General features: G+C 50.8%; 1 long non-coding RNA gene across 1 annotated transcript; it reads left to right on the forward strand.

The window, feature by feature from the left end:
* Positions 1-1934: 1934 nt before the first annotated feature.
* Positions 1935-3528, forward strand: LOC139001735 (uncharacterized). Its single transcript, XR_011470097.1, has 3 exons — positions 1935-2019; positions 2386-2562; positions 3349-3528. It is a non-coding gene; the product is annotated as an uncharacterized lncRNA (long non-coding RNA).
* The last annotated feature ends 12931 nt before the right edge of the window (positions 3529-16459 follow it).

Raw genomic sequence — 16459 nt, forward strand, 5'->3', positions numbered from 1 at the left:
CTCAGTTCCATCTCAACAGCTCAGTGTCTGGTGGATGAAGAATATGAGCTTGAGTGGATGGAGCAGAATCTATATATCGAGCACCTACTGTGTGCCAGATACTTCAATACATTGCCTTAATCTTCACACCCTTGTGCACGAGTTATGACAATCTCCATTTTGCAGGTGAGCAATGGACTCTCTGGGAAGTTAAGTGACTTGCCCAAGTCCAGTGGAGCTGGGATTCAGGCCTGGATCTATTCAATCCTTTCTGTCATGTCACGCTGCCTCCTAAGACACAGGACAGGGTCTCTCATGGCTTTTGAGGACACGATAGTGGCTGTGAGGGCACAGAGGGACTTCCCATCTGGCCGAACAACAGCCACGAAATGTGCATATGAGTGGAACCAGGTCAGCCTGTAAAGGTCTATGGGGCTCTGCCTTCTACCCAGTTCTGACCAATGTGTGCCAAGGATCCAGAAGAAGACATAAGGGGTGCAGGCCTCTAACAGGAGGAGGTGGCAGAACAGAGAAAAGGTCAGATAGCAGAATCAGGACCCCGAAGGATCTCAATGGGCTCGCGTGACAAGGATATGTCACAGGGATAAATGCTGGGGCCCATCTCAACTACAGGGAAGATTGTAGAGAGGAGCAGCAGCTCATAAGAAAGAGATTTAGAAGTCATGGGCCATTAGGCTCATGATGAGTCAGCGGGCTACATTAATAGAGGTATGAGGTTTGGGATAAGGGAGGGGACCACCATCCTGACTTGGGCAGTCACTATTGTTCATATTTGAAGGTCAGATGTCCTTTTCTGTTGTTGTTGTTTTTTTTCAGTTCTTCCTCTTCTTTTTTGTGGGGGGAGGGTTGGGGTAAGGGGTTCTTAGAGGAACAGAGCCCTTCTAGAGTTTGACCCTTGGATCCCATCCAGAGCGGCCCTCTGAAATGACACCTTTGAAGCAGAGAACGAAGTTGCAGATTTTCTGAACTTGTGTTTGAGCAGCGAGTCCTGGGCCTGCTCTTTATGTCACGCTGCCCTCATTTGGGGGCGAGAAAGTGCTGGTCGCTGACGCTCTGACACCGGGAGAGGGCCTGGTTCCCTTGGCCTCTGGCGCAGCTGCCCCCTTCCCAACTGTCTCCTCCCTGTCACGGAGCCTTTATCCCAGTGGTCAGTGGTTGGCCAGGGCCTGGCAGAGCTGCCTCTCCCAGGCTGCAGGCGGGCAGGAACGGAGAGCCTGCGGCTGCTCGCAGCGAGGCCGGATCCCCGCTTGAGCTGGGGTGTCACCTGCCAAGTGGAATTGGGCACAGGAAGCGCCTGGCTCCAAGGCGCACTGTTTAATGTGGAGGTTCTGTTCCTCCGAAATGCACTTCTCCTGGCAGCTGCAGTGAAGGGAAGCTGTTGAGCTTCCCTCTCATGCCAGAATCACAGCCACTTTTTCCTGAGAAAGAAACAGGGCTGCAGACAGTTTTACTCATTAAAGACTTCTTTTCCTCTTAAATCTGTTTTTGTACCAAAAAAATTTTTTTTTTTTGCCTGAACGGAAAAGTAAAACGGATGATATTGAAATAAACAAGGCATTTGTGATAGGAAGGTTAAAGCAGATTGTTGGGGGTGGGGACGGGGGGTTGGCGATGCCCCACGTTTCTGCACACAGGCTGCTCCCAGCCCCATGAGGGTGGGAGTGAGATTTCAGGACTCTGCTCACCTCCCAGCCCTCAGACGCTGTCTTCTCCAAGTGTCTTGGGGTTTCACCTGGGGAGGGAACTGTCACTTATCAAGAGCCTACTAAGTGCTGGGCGTGGAGTACGGGTGAGCTCATTCTTTAAAGAAAGTTGAAGCTCAAATGGATCTGGGCAACCAGTCAGGGATATTACAGAGCTGGGATTTGAACCTCCATCTAGCACCCTCTTTTCGCCATACTTTGTCGCCCTGAGCAGTTGTGTTTGGAGCTGGGGCTGTACAAGGAGGAGGAGAATGAGAAGAAAGAAGATGGAGGAGCGGAATCCTGCCTGGCGAGATAACACAAGATGCTGACCACTGTGAGTGAACGAGGCCCCAGGCGCTGGGTCCTGACAAAGATGGGTGGGTGATTTGGGGGAGGGTGTGGGGTGTGGATGGGTTGGTTGGATAACCAGGATGGGCTTCCTGGAGGGGGCAGGTCCCAGCCTCGCAGCAGTGTGAGCACAGGCAGGAAAGGTGAGAGCCGCCTTGGGTGTGAGGAGGTGAGTCAGGGTGGGGTAGTGATGGTTGTAATGAGAATGTAAGTGTTGAAGTGCAAGGAGGGGATCCAGTTGGGGAGTCTGTTGCAAAGGCAGAGCCCTGAGCTGGGAGGCAGGAGTCTGGGTCTTGCCCTGGCTCTGCCACTGGCTTGCTGTGAGATCGTGGGCAAGCCCCTTTCCTCTCAGGGCCTTGGATTGTCTGCCCATAAAATGATGGAGTTGAACCCGAGGATCCCCAACGTAGGGTCCCAGGAAGAGAGAAGGTGACAGCAGGATCTAAAAAGCCTTCTTAGCATCAGAATCATGAAATGTTAGTGCGAAAAGGAATCATCGGTTGAACCACCTTCCTTTATGTCTTAAAGGGTGAGTATTTGTTTTCCAGGTGAAGGGAAGGGAGGTGGGAGAGGGAGGAAAGGGCATTTCCGGCAGAGGGTATAGTGTGAGCAAAGGCACGAATGATGTTGAATAAATAACTCCGTGGGTGGAGGAAGAGCCAAGCGCTCAGACAGGTGAGGGAGATGGGGCCAGACCTTGGAGGACCAAGAGGCTTCGGTTCCATCCTCTGGGCCATGGGAGGCCATTGAAGGGGTGGGACACACTCCGAGGGGCAGTTTTGAAAGATCGCTTTGGCAGTTTCCTTGCTGATGGATTAGACAGGGGCTGGCGGTGGGTCCAGGCAAGGGAAGAGAGCAGAAAGACCAGTGAGGAAGCTCTGGTGAGAGGGTGACCATCTGAGCAGGGAGCAGAGTGGGTAGGTTGAGGACAGCCCCTGCTCCAGAGGAACAGATAGGGCTTGGCGATTGATTGGATGTGGGGTTGGTCAGGGGGAGGGAGAGTCAGGACTCCCAAGTTCCTGGCTTGGCAATATTCACTGAGACAGGAAACACAGGAGGAGGGATAGGCTTTTTTGGGGAAAGATGATGAGCTCAGTAATGGATTAGGTGAGTTTGAGGTATCAATAGAATATGCATGTAATGGGCTTTTTCTTTCTTGTTTTCATTCATTCATTGAGTCATTGTTTATTGAACACTTACTATGTGCCAGGCATAGCTGGGTACCACCTTCCTGGAGCTGTCCATCTAGGAAGTTTTCCTAAGCTGAACCTCGGTCTGCTGGATTTCTACCCACTGGCTTTCTTCTGCCCTTCAGGACCTCTCAGGAGGGTACCGTCCTTCAGAAACCGGTGAGCATGGCTCCCCACATCACCTCTGGCTCGGGAACATGGAGCTGTGGAGAGAATGCGGACTTCAGACAGTTGTAAAGGGATGGATTTCAGCCGGAGTGCCTCTCTGTGCGGCCTCATTTGTTAAGTGGGTTTAATAAAACCTCTCTGACAGGCAGTGGTGTGCTGGAGTCGGTTCCTACTGGCTTGTTTTCCTATTCAATATGATGTTAATTTCAGGCATACAGTCTAGGCTCTAGACTCTAGGGTTAGACATTTATATAACTCATGAAGCGATTCCGCTGTTACTAGTAAGTCTAGTACCCACCACACACAATTATCACAGCATTACTGGCTCTATTCCCTATGCTGTTCTCCCATTGGCTTAGAGAACTGATGGAGGGCGTCCCTTCCCAACTCTGTGTTCAGTGACATCCCACTGGTAGCCTGCAGTGGACCCCGGTGGGAACATTGACACCACAGGAATTGGCAAACGCTCTAAACCAGGGCTTGCCTTTTCCTCCAGATCGCTGGCTGGCACATATTTACCAGCATCCCGCTGCTTACACAGTGACGATTAGGTGAATGGGTGTTGAGCACCTGGTCCCCGGCACCTACGTAGGCACACACAGCGGGTACGTCATAGCGTGACTACGTTCTGCTTTGACATTTCCCTTGTGTGGGAAAAACTACTGTTTCATTTGTTCAGAATAACAACTCCCCTTTAACCAGGGGCTGTCCCCTCTCTTATCTCAGACCACGGTGTTTCAGCGAAAGCTGCCATCTCCCCTCGGCCTCCACAGAGGGGTGGAGGAAAAGGCACGAGGATTTCGGAGTCTCATGAATCTAGGTTTGAATCTTGGCTCTGCCGCCTGCTAGCTATGTAATGACCCTGGGCAAGTTTTTTAATCACTCGGAGCCTCAATTAAGTCACCTGTAAGCCGAGGATGGACAAGCCTCCCTCATTAAATTGTTGTGAAGATGAAATGAGGTAATGGGTGTGTGGGTGCACAAGGACCTGGCACCGAGGCCTCAGTTTCAGTGAAAGCTTGACCAATGCTGGCCTCCTCCCCTACAACCTCCCGTGTGGACCGGGGAGACAGCTCCAACGACGACGGGGGCTGGGAGAGGGAGGAATTAGGGCTGCATCCTTGGGAGAGATGCCTGCTGGTGGAACATGTAGGCCGGGAGAGGCTGTGGGCTATAGGACCCTCCAAATGTATTCCGAGAGCAGTGGAGGGGAACTCCCAGGCCGCAGTTCACGCTTCCAGGGCCCTCACCTGCAGATCAGCAGATAGGCTCCTATCATCCGCTCGGCTTGTGGCTTTCTGGGGCGGCTGCGGCAGCCTGGGCAGAGCTGATTTACCACCCCAGCCCCAAGCAGATTAAATCACCCAGAGTCATTTGAATTTTACCCGGCCTTGTCACACAAATCTTAGAAACTGCTGTCTGGCAAGAAAACTTTGTACTTTTTGGAGGAAGTTTCAGAGCTCTAGAAATTGAGGTGAAGTCGGGAAAAGGAGGTGGTGCCAGGGGCTTCTGTATCTTCAGGTCAGGCCTGAGCTGGGGAGTGGAGGAGGAGAAAGGCGTGTGTGTGTGTGTGTGTGTGTGTGTGTGTGTGTGTGAGAGAGAGAGAGAGAGAGAGGGGAGGGGACATATTGAAGAGGCCTCTGGGCCAATGTCATCATGTTGTCTCTGGCTGTGTGACATAGGGCAAGTCACGTAACCTCTCTGAGCGTCAGACGATTATTGTGAAGGTCAAAAGGGCCAGCTTGTGTAAAGGGTTTTTGCAGACTTTCATCAGTTCTGTGATTATTCATGGGCAGAACAGACACACTCTTATATGAGCAAGTTATATATGGCCGTGGTTGCCATGTGTGGAGCAGGGAGTACGGCCTCTTGAGCTCAACGAGACGGGGCTCGTATCAGAGGTCTGGGGTTTGACTTGGGCCTTAAAGGAAGCCCAACTCCCAGGAAAGTGAAGCGGAAGAGATTGTAGTGCAATTGGTTGTTGTCAATGCCCCATCCATCTCCAACAGCGAGTGTGTGGGCTCTGGAGATGAATCCTAATTGGCTGAGCCAGTCAAAATAATCCACCCGCTGCTTCCTTGGCACGTTGGTTGGTTGTAAACCAATCAGTAGACATATTCGCCTGGTCTTAGGGCTGGGTTTAGATTGGACCGATAAGACAAGAGGCTTAGAACGTTTGCTAGAGGCCGAGGAAAGACATCCAATCTCTCTGTCTGTATTCAAATGAGGAAGCAGGTGGCCCTAAATCCTGGCAGTCACTTTGTGACGAGGAACACCACGTGAGACTACTGTCAACACGGGAGGTGGGAAGAGGCCAGAAAATCACGAAAAATGGCATCCCAGTCCTGCTCAAACTGTGCCTGAAGCCATTGCATCTGGACTACTTAGTCGAGTGAGCTAATACACTAGTATCCACTTTTTAAACCAGCTGGGATTTCATGTTTGTGTTCCTGGCAACTGAAAGCTGGTAAAGGGGCCGCGGAAGGGCGCTGTGACAGTAACCTGGGGAGTGGGACCTACTGAGCCGTAGGCAGCGCTAGTGAGGAGAATGTCTTGGCTGGAGTGAAGGGCAGGGAGGGGTGTGGTGGGCGGGGCAGCAGGCGGCTACGGGAAATAAGGCTGAAGGGAAGCTTGGAGTTGAATGACGAAAGGGCTCGGACACAAATTTAAGAGTTTGCACTTGATTCTGTTGGTAATGGGGAATAATGAAAAATTGTGAGCAGGGGGAGTGATAGAGCCATGTGAACAGTGGCATTTTGGGAAGATCAACCTATGAGTGGGATATAGATTGGGTTGGGAGGAGAATTTGGGGGCTGAAACTAAAAAAATATTATTTACTGATACCATACATAATGTTTGCATTTTTTCACTTAATTCTTACAACAACCCCTCTTTTTATTTTTTAAAACTGTGTTTCAAAGATCTTGAGTAACTTGACTAGATTATGTAGTTAGTAAATGTCAGTCAGGACTTGAACACAGATCATCTGACTTGAGGCTCTGCACTGTAATTTCTCATGTTTGTGATAAAACAGATGACAAATTAATATGGGCCGGACTAGAATAGTGGTCACAGGAGTAGGAAGGATGGACAACAGGCATTAGGCTGGTGAAACCCTAGATGTATTCTTATTAGACTAGAGTCAGAAACTAGACCGGAGTAGCTGTTGTTATCAATATTTCAAAAAAGACTTTCCCTAAAATGATAGATGTTGCAATTAGACAAGAACATGAAATAAAAAGTGTAAATACTGGGGGAGGAGAGCAAATAATCATAGTTTTCAGATAAGATGATTATTCATCTGAAAAATCATCTGGTTTCCCCCCAAAAATAATTAAAAAAATAAAAGTTTTGTAAAATGACTAGTAACAAAACAACGAACAAAAACAAATAGCTTTTTAAAAATTTATAAAATGACTATCTAGAAGGTAAAATAGAAGACCTCATCCACAGTGGCAAGTATAGAACAATAATACAAAATACCTGGAAATAAACTTTATAAGAAACATTTAAAGTTTACATGAAGAAAACCAGAAAGTTTTCCTGAGGGATATGAGAGGCTTGAATAAATCTGACACATACCTCGTTCCTGGGTGGAAAGATTTAATACTATCAGGATGTCAATTCTCCTTAAATGGATGTACAAAATGAAGGCAATGCAATCAAGACACCAACAGGATCCTCTTTTTTGAATTTGACAAAATTACTATAAAACTAATCTGAAGAATAAAAAATGAGAGCAACCAGGAAAGTTCTGGAAAAAAAAGAAAGAATGTTTACTCTATCAGATATTAAAATGTTTACAAAGGGACAATCATTAAAAGTCTGTGTAAGAATGTCAGATCATTGGGACAGAAAGGAGTCCCAGAAATGGATCCAAACATTTAAGGGGATTTTATATATGATAAAATGGTGTTTCTTTTGAGTTGGGAATATATGAGGTGTTTTATAAGTGATGTTGGGATAATGGGCCAGCCATTACCACACAAGCTGGTTTTTCAAACCAGGAAGACCACAGAGATATAAATAGGAATGAGTTTTTTGGTCATTTTTAAGGTGGGGAAGGTCCTTTTAATCAAAATGTGATATCTAGAAACCATAAAAGAATGATAAATTTGGATATATAAAAATTAAAAATTTAATACCTGAAAGACCATGAAAACGAAAGTAAAAAAAAAAGAGAGAGAAAGCATATATGATAGACAAATGTTTAATCTGATCTCAAATGTACAAAGACCTCTTACAACTCATTCAGAAAAAGATAATTATCTCATTAAAAAATGGGTAAAGGACATGAACAGAGGCTATTCACCAAGAACATCATTATAAATGCCCAAAACACATGCAAAGATATTCATTTCCTCTCACTAATCTAAGCAATGCCAATAAAAATGAGTGTCAATTGCCTTCTGTCGATTTGGCCAAACGTTAGAACCCCGGGTTGGCGAGGGTGCGGGCAGGCAGGGGCTGGAGCACTGTTGATGGGAAGCCCATCGTAAGTTTTCTGAAGGGCAGGCTGACAAGATTAGAAACAGCACACCCTTATTGCAGCAATCTATTTGCAGGATTTTATTCTAAGGAGATAATTGCAAAAATGAGCAAGGAGAGATGCACATGGCTATTTATCACAACATTGTTTAGGAGAGTAAAATCTTGACAACATTCTAAACGATCAATAGAGACACAAAGTATGATACATGCATCCAATGAAATACTATGAAGGGATTAAAATAATTTTGTAGAGCTCTATTTATTGACACGGAAAGATGTCTATGACATATTGTTGAGAGAGAAAAGTAGGTGTCAAGTGAGAACAGTATGTATAATACAACCCCTCGCCTATAAAATTATATACATAGATTCCTGTGTGTATATATGCATGGAGATATGTCTGGAAGGCTGTTCACCAAAATGCTAGGAGTGGTTCTCTCTGGGAGGTAGGATTTTGGGTGACTTTTACTTTCTTTTTCATACTTTTAAGTATTGGTTTGATTTTTTTTTAAATAATGAGGCTATGGTTTTCAATCAGAACAAACAATAAAACTCTTTTCATTTTGGAAATTTGATAAATGTTAACTAAGAGGAATCAGCACGCTGTGGTTTAATAGATGCGGAGAAGGAGTCAAGAGGAAAGCTGAGGATTTGATCCTTGTGCGTGCTGGAAAACCCAGAGCAGGAGGCAAGAGGAGGCGCTGGGGTTTCAGAGCACAGGCTGGTGGCAGGGGCCGGCGGGCTGCAGGGCTGTGGCTTAGGAGGCTAATCAGAGAGGGCTCCTCTCCCAAGGGCAAGAGACCTCGGAGGGAGCATGAGCAAGCACAGGAGAGGGCTGAACCGGGCCCTGGAACATGGCCACAGCTATGAGATGGGAGAAAGAACAGGATGAGTGGTCAGGAAGGCGAGGGACCAGGGGCATGGATGCCTCAGAATCCCGTGGGGCGGGGGCGGACTTCCAGAGAAAGGTCAACCATATCTAATGCAGCAAAGGCACAGAGACCAAGAGGGGGCACCGGACTTGACAAATAGGAGTTTGTCGGTGACTTCAGAGAGAGCAGTGGCGGTGGGAGCGTGTGTGTGGGGGGGAGGAGGGGACACTTTGTCATGTGAGAAAGGAGGGTTACAGCTTGGGGGAGCAGGTTGGAGGGAAAGGGATTGAGTCTTGATCAGGGATGCCAACAACTGGCATATGAGCCACCCTGTCTGCTCCCCGACATGGGCAGGCATCACTAATCATTCTGCCAAGCCCAGAGAAAGCCTCAAATCTTCCTCCCAACAGCCAGGCCAGGGAGCCGCTCGCTGTCTGATGGACTTGGCCAAGGAGATGAACCTGTTGGCCATGCCTGGGCTTGACCACATGCCTGCAGGATGATGCGAAGGAAGGCATGGACGGGGTGGTTAAAGGCGCAGGAGGAAGGAGGCCTGGTGGATCAGGACCTTCCTATGCAGATGTGGACGATGGTTCGGTCTGGGAAGACTTCAGGGCCTGGAGCCCAGGATGATTGGAAAGTTCATCTGTGAGTCTGAGGTGATGAGAACCTAGGACAAATTGATGCTTTGGGCGGTGCTGTGAAAAAGCCCCACTATGTGTGAATTGCTAGTTGGTGGGCAGATATGTGGGGGCTCACTGTGGCTCACTGTCCGTCTGTCCAGGGAAGGCAGAGCAGGAAGCCCATTGTCTGGAATACCTGGCCTGGAGGGCGTCGGCCTGAGGTTCCCACGCGGGGCCGGAGAGCAGACTGAGGAGTTGCAGTTCCGTCCTGGCTCGTTGGGAGGACTTTTAGGAAAGACACTCAGTGCTATTCAGCTGCCGTGTCTCCGATGGTGTTTCGAGGACACCAGTGGAAGCATGGGGTCCTGGGTATAGGAGGCAGAGGCTCTTCTACACTCCACTGGCCAGAGCTTATCTGAGGCAGTGGAGGAACACGGATCCCTGGGCCGAGCTCGCCTACAGGAAATGACCGTGGTGGGGAGAGGCCCAGGCATCACGTCCCATCTAGGAGGAATGCTTGAAGCAGCTCAGGCCAAGGATTAGCCACTTGCTTTCAGCCCACTGAGGCAGCGTTCCCTAAAACAGCTCTTTGGAATCCCAGTTTTTTTGCGGTTGTTCACAGAAAAGGCTTCTGGGAGCAAATGCATCCATGAAAGGTAGCACCCACAGCTCAGTGCACGTGGAGCACAGGACAGGCCGGAGGAGTCCTGCAGCAAAGAAACTTTGATCTAGAACTTTTTCAGATTTATTCAGCCACAGAAGTTTTTTCAATTTTTACACCAATTTAGCTCCTGCAGGACGAGTGGCTGACCGGGGGCAGAGGGAGTGACATGTGCCATGCGGTCCTCAGGGCAGTGTTTACCCTGATGTGGAGATGTTGCAAAGAGACAAATTTTGGCCCAGTTCAAGGAAGAACTTTGCAATAACTGCAGATACTTTAACCACGACAGAGACAGGAAAGGAATTCCAATCCCTGGAGACCCCGAGCGGAGTGTGGACTCGTTAGGGCTGCTGCAGAAGGGAGCCAGGCTCCAGCGGGGTGTCATCCTTGATTTCCGAGGATCCATGAGCCCTGGGAGAGGGGCTCTTTGGCCGCCCAGAGGTGGTACTGTTCCCTGGGAGCCTGTCGCCTGGCTTATATGGCTGCATGCTCGGCCCAAGAATCCTTGGGATGCTTGAAATGAACAGCCTGCGAAGGTAAGATGTGAACACATAAATATCCTCATTAAGTCCCAAATACACATCCCAAACTTTACATAACAGGAGCAGCAGCTGGAGACGCCCACGGCCCTAATTGCTTTTCTGTAGGAAGAGAACCTCCTCTCTCCAGCTCTGCTTCTTCCATTCATTTAGGTAATTACTGGAAGGAGCCAGCTGCGGCAGACGGGCGGGCAGGCGGGTTTGTAACACCACGGAGTGGGTGCCGCCGTGAGGATGGGATGCCACGGGGAGCTGCAGCCGCTCGGCTTTCTTCATGGGGCGTGGGGCCTGAGGATGGGTGGGCGGGGGGGGGGGGTTGCGGGCAGCCTCAGAGCACCAGTCCTGATCCCAATGGGTCCAGACTGAGCCCCTGGGTCAGGATTCGGCACCTCCCAGGGACTTGACAAGCAAGATTCAGGGTGGCAGAAAGGACCCAGGGCCAGTACCGTACAGGCAGGGGGATGGAAGTGGATGGAAGCTCCGTTCAACACATTGCTCAAGATGCCTTCCTGAGTCTTGAGCTGGGCTGGGACACCTAGACCGGCTGATCAGCCCTTGACCTCAGGGCTCCCAGCCTGGGGGAGGAAGCAGCCACGGGCAGGGAAAAGGTTGGCATCACGGTAAACTTTCAGGACTCGGGTGCCGAGGACGGAGAGGCAGACTCTGTCTTGGGGGAGGGCATCGAGACTTCTTGGAACGAGAGACAGCAGGATGGGCCTTGGAAGTGAGTGTGATCCAGACAGGAAAGAGTCACCCATGGCTGGGGTGCTCCCTTCTGCAAGATGGGGCCAAGGTGACGCTGGACATCGAGGCCCCAAGTGACATTTAGTTTGTCCCCTTGCCTCTTGGTCTCTGGTAACCACCCAGGACCCATGAGGATCCTCTTGAGATTTCTGTCAGGGAGGCCCAAGCACGGAGCTCTCGCCTTTGGGACCCAGGCCCTTGGTGGTCGGCCAGAGTGGGTGCCCTCGATCGCCGGGTTGAGCTCTCTTTGGAGGGGTTGTGGCCCAGGCGTCCTACCCACCAGGCTTCCCGGGGGTGGTGAGTGGAACTTTTCCTCCTGGTTCGCTCCCAGCAGCCAGCTCCATTCCCCCGGCCCCAAGTGGCGGCTCCCTGGGCCGGAAACAATGTGCTTTCTCCACGCCTGGGAGTGGAAGTCAGCAGTTTGGCACCGTCTGGCTGGCAGCCTCCACCGGCTTCCTTTGGCACTTTATTGGCAAAGGCGGTGACATTTCTTTCAGTTGGGTGGGTGGAGCTGTTATGCAAACTCCCGCTCTCCTCATTCGCCAGATGAATATTCATGACTCAGGCAATCTGTACCAGCCAGACTTTCCTGAGGGCGGCAGCTTTTCTTCTCTTCCTCTCTGTCTTTTCTCTCTCCTTCTCTCCTTCCCAGCTCTTTGGAAAGCTGGAGTGCAGCTATATTTAATTTACAAATACGGAGCTATTTAGCTTGCCTTTTGAGATGCAGGCATTGGGGAGGAGGCGCTGGCAGTGGGAACCGTGGTGGAGGCATTTGGTCCTTGACCCTGGATGTCCAGGTCTGAGAGTCAGCACCTGGGTCCCCAACCTGGGAAGCCTCCTGGGCCTGGGACTCCCTTTGAGCTTGGCACCTTGGTGCCCGCCTGCCCGAAGGTGCAGCAGCCTGTGCCACCCGTTCCACACCAGCCCCTGAGGTCAACATGGAAATTCTGAGGCTTTCCTGCTCCATGCACAGGCCAGGCCCCACTCCCTGCCCCTGCCTCCCGGGCCCTCCTGTTTGTCAAGGCCCACCCAGACCCTGCTCCAAGCCCTAGATCAGAGCCCAGAAGGCACTGGGGCGTGCCCTAGACATTGCTCCCCTAGAGAAGACACCGATCCCTACCTGGGCTCCAATTCCTGGGGACAGACCGCCCCCTTTCTAGGAAGGAGAGCTACCTAGCCTTCTTTGTCTCTTTCCGCAGGGGTGTTGGGAACTTGGCAGAGGGGTCAGAGTTCTCAGAATTTGCCTGGGAATTGGGTCTTAGCAAGGATGTGCTCATGTATGGCTTGTGTGTGTGTGTGTGTGTGTGTGTGTGTGTGTGTGTGTGTATGTAAATATTTACGCACAGCTTAAGTGAGTCTGTATGCCTACATCTATGTTCAAGTGTTTGAGTGTGTGTCTGTATGTGTAAGGGCGTGAATGTGTATGTGGCGGGAAGTCTGGGAATGTCTGTATGTGCGAATGTGCCTCTCCAATGAGAGTTGCACGTGCACCTCCGGGTCTGGGGTGCTGCATGTGAGGGTGCTCCGGGGGGAGGGGGCGCGGTGAGGGTGCAGGCTGTGTGCGTGTGTCTGTGTGTATGTGAACGTGTATGTGTGAGTTGCAGATGTGTGTAAAGTGTATATGTGCCTCTGAGAGTCTGGGGGGAGGGAGGACAGAGAGAAAGTAAGAGAGAGAGAGAGAGAGTTAGGGTGCAATTCTTTCCTGACCTTCCTTCCCTCCCAAACCTTTTCCTCTCTTGCGAGGTGGAGGGGAGCGTCCCCCACTTTGCAAGTGTTACAGATTCTATCCAAGGACGGGAACAGAAGGCTTCCCAGCACAGAGCGTCCTGAAATTACTTTATATTCCCCCCTCCCAGTCTCATCTAAACAAAATAGCAGCCTTGGGCTCACCCATTCTCGGTGCCCACCACTCAGCCCCAGGGGAGGGGGCAGGCAGGCCGTCTCGTGTGACCCCCTTTGAGAGCCCCTTGAGCCTGGAGCCAAGGAGCTGTCTTCCAAATCTCCTCGTTCCACGGCCCATGCTTCAGTGGCAAGAGCCAGCTGCCTCCCTGCCTGCCAGCAACTGCCAAGCTCTTCCAGAACCCACATCCAGGCCCGGCCTCATTTACAAATATGCAAATTTGCATCTTTTCTGGTATGCAAATGGAGACATGACAAATAGCTAATTAGGGTCAAAAGAAGCACTCTGAACCAATTAGTCCTAGGGTTGATTCCTCTCTGCTGGGAGGAGACTGGGTCCTCTTGCTCTGCTCCCCGCCCTGGCGCCCCCATGCCCACACACTCTGGCGTGGCCCGTGGGGCTGGAGCTGTGGACTTTGGGGGAGCACTGAAACAGGGGCCAATGTTGCATCCCAGGCCCACCTCTGACTCTTAGCTGGGTGGCCCAGGACTCACTTGCCCGAGCCTCAGTCTCTTCTTCTGCGAAATGGAGCAATGATAGTGACCGTCTTCGCCCTAATCCTCTCCCCTGTGTAGTGGGGACTTGGGAAGACTGGGGTGTGAACAGCCTTTGGAAACTGTACGAAAACTCCTCGGATAGGCACGTCACTGTGCTCTTCTAAAGTGCTTTCTGCCCTTGATTTCATTGAATTGCCACAGCCACCCTCTGAATTAGAGGAGTCAGATGTAGTGACAGGATGGCATGGTTTCATCTTGTGTGCCGCCTCTGGCTGATTATCGGTGTCTGCCTGGAGTGCCACGTTGAGAAGGATTCTGAGGCCAAGTCTGGTTTCACCAAAAAGGAGACTGTGATCGATTAGTGATGTCTGCTGTGGGCAAGTGATTGGGCCGAGGAAGCTCATGCGTGGAAGATGGAGCAGGAACCTGGGTCCCAGTCTTGTCTGCTCCCTTGAGTAAGTGATTCACTCTTTAGGAGCCATGCAGTCTAAAACAGGGGAAATAAGATAGATATTAGAGTTATTATAAAGATAAAACAAGGGAAGGCTCGGCAGTGGGCTTCTGTCATCTGGGCGATGTAGATATTGAGTTGACATGTCACTGGGGCAAGGATATTGTCTCATTTCCGAGGTGAGGAGCCTGAGGCCTGCAGAGGGTGGATGACTTGGAGAAGAGGAAGCCCGCATCCTGCCAGGCAGGCCTGCACGGCAGCTGGGGCTGCTCTCCTCTCTGCCACTACAGGATCCTGGCTCCCTCCCGCCGCCCCCTCCGTGATGTCCCAAGCGGGCTGCAACAAGCCCTGCTGGCCTGCCTCCACTTCTGGGTGTAAAATTTGGCTGAGTCGGCATCTGGGAGAATGGGGCAATTGCCATCCTAGAGCCTGGGGCCTGGGCGAAGGCCAGTGGGCAGATGAAGGGATGGAGGAGGGACTGATCCCGGGAGCGAGCCAGAGCCAGAGCCAGGCAGCTGGCAGGAGTGGGGCACGAGAGGACTTGGCTTGAGGACAGCCGGCTCAGGGACGCTGAGAGCTCCAGCCTGAGGTCAGAACAGAGCCCCGTGTTCACGATCCTGGCTGCTGGCAATGCCTGAGCATGCGGGCCGGTGTCCCTGAGCGTGCCTTTGTGTGTGTGCATGTGTCTGAGCACACATCGGGGCCCACGTGTCCTGATAAATGTGTGTATGTGCATCGCACATCAGTACAAGAATAGGTGCATCCATGCAGTTGTGCACATCTGTGTGTCAAGGTGTGTCAGTGTGCACCTGCGTATGTGTGCCTGCACATCTGCATGTGAGGGAACTTCTCGCAGGCACCCATCTGTCAGTATCGTGTTTGTGTGTCTGTATATTTCTGTCCGTTTCTGCGATGTCCATTTGTACACACCCCTCAACGCCTGCACAGGCCTGTCCATGCTGGTGCGTGTCTTACCATCTCTGTACCTGTGGATGTGGGTCCCCGTCTTTCTGTTGGCATCCACACAAGCGTCACTCATCACGGTACAGCATGTGTGTTCCTTCCAGTGCCTCTCTGTGTCACACACATTTGTAAGTCTGCCCCTGTACACGTGTCAGTTAGTGGCTGTGCCCCTATGTGGGTGCTTTTCTGGGTGTGCACGTCTACCTGTGAGGATGGTGGTATTGCCTCAGGACGCAGGTACAGCTGTATCAGGTGAGCAGGATGGAACTTTCCATGTGGCTGCAGCAGCGCCAGGTGCTCGCTTCGTCTTTCCTGTGTGGCTGCAGCCGTCTGGATCCTCCTGCCCCTTTGCAATGTTGGAGGGAAGCTTTCTCTCTGGTTCCCAGGCTGCTGCCCCTGACCAGACCAGGGGAAGAAGGACCTGCCCACCTTTAGGACTTATTTACCTCTCCCTTCTCTTTTCCCTTATCTCATCTTCTTTCCCTCTTCTTTTCTTCCTTCATCCCTTTTCTCTCTCCATTCTTTCCTTCCCTTCTTGCAGCTTGCTTGAAGTGACTTGGCCCTGGGCCGCTGTGGAGGTGACAGATGAGCCTCAGAATTTCACTTCAGCCTCTAGAGAGGGTCCCCCACGCCCACCCCTCACCCCCCATGTGGACTCAGCCGCAGAGACACACAGACTCCTGAGCTCTTTGAATTAAGGTCGTTGCATCCCACACTGCATTTTATTTTATTATATTTGTTGTTGTTAATGCTCACTGGAGGACATTTTTTCCCATTGCTTGTTAGAGAGAGTGGAAGGGAGGGGAGAGACAGAGAACACATCGATGAGATAGAGACACATCAATTGGTTGCCTTCCGTATGCTCTCGGACCAGGGTGGGGGATGGAGCCTGCAACCGAGGTATGTGCCCTTGACCGGAATCAAACCCGTGATCCTTTGGTACACAGGCCAACACTCTAACCACTGAGAAAACTGGCTATGGCCTGAACTGCATTTCTATTTTATTATTATTTTTAAAAATAATTTTTTATCATTGAATGTATTACATATGTCCCCTTTCCCTCCCCATTGATCCTCTCCAGCCGCCCCTGTCCCCGCCCCATGCCTTCACCACCCTATTGTCTGTGGGTTATGCATATATGCATACAAGGTCTTTGCTGATTACTTCCCCCCCGCCTTCCCTCCACTGAACTGCATTTTTAAAACATATATTTTATTGATTTTTTACAGAGAGGAAGGGAGAGAGATAGAGAGTTAGAAACATCGATGAGAGAGAAACATCCATCAGCTGCCTCCTGCACATCTCCTACTGGGGATGTGCCTGCAA

This window comes from Myotis yumanensis, unplaced genomic scaffold (assembly GCF_028538775.1).
Source record: "Myotis yumanensis isolate MYYU_CA2020_CCGP unplaced genomic scaffold, mMyoYum1.0.hap1 SCAF_2, whole genome shotgun sequence".
Classification (NCBI taxonomy): domain Eukaryota; kingdom Metazoa; phylum Chordata; class Mammalia; order Chiroptera; family Vespertilionidae; genus Myotis; species Myotis yumanensis.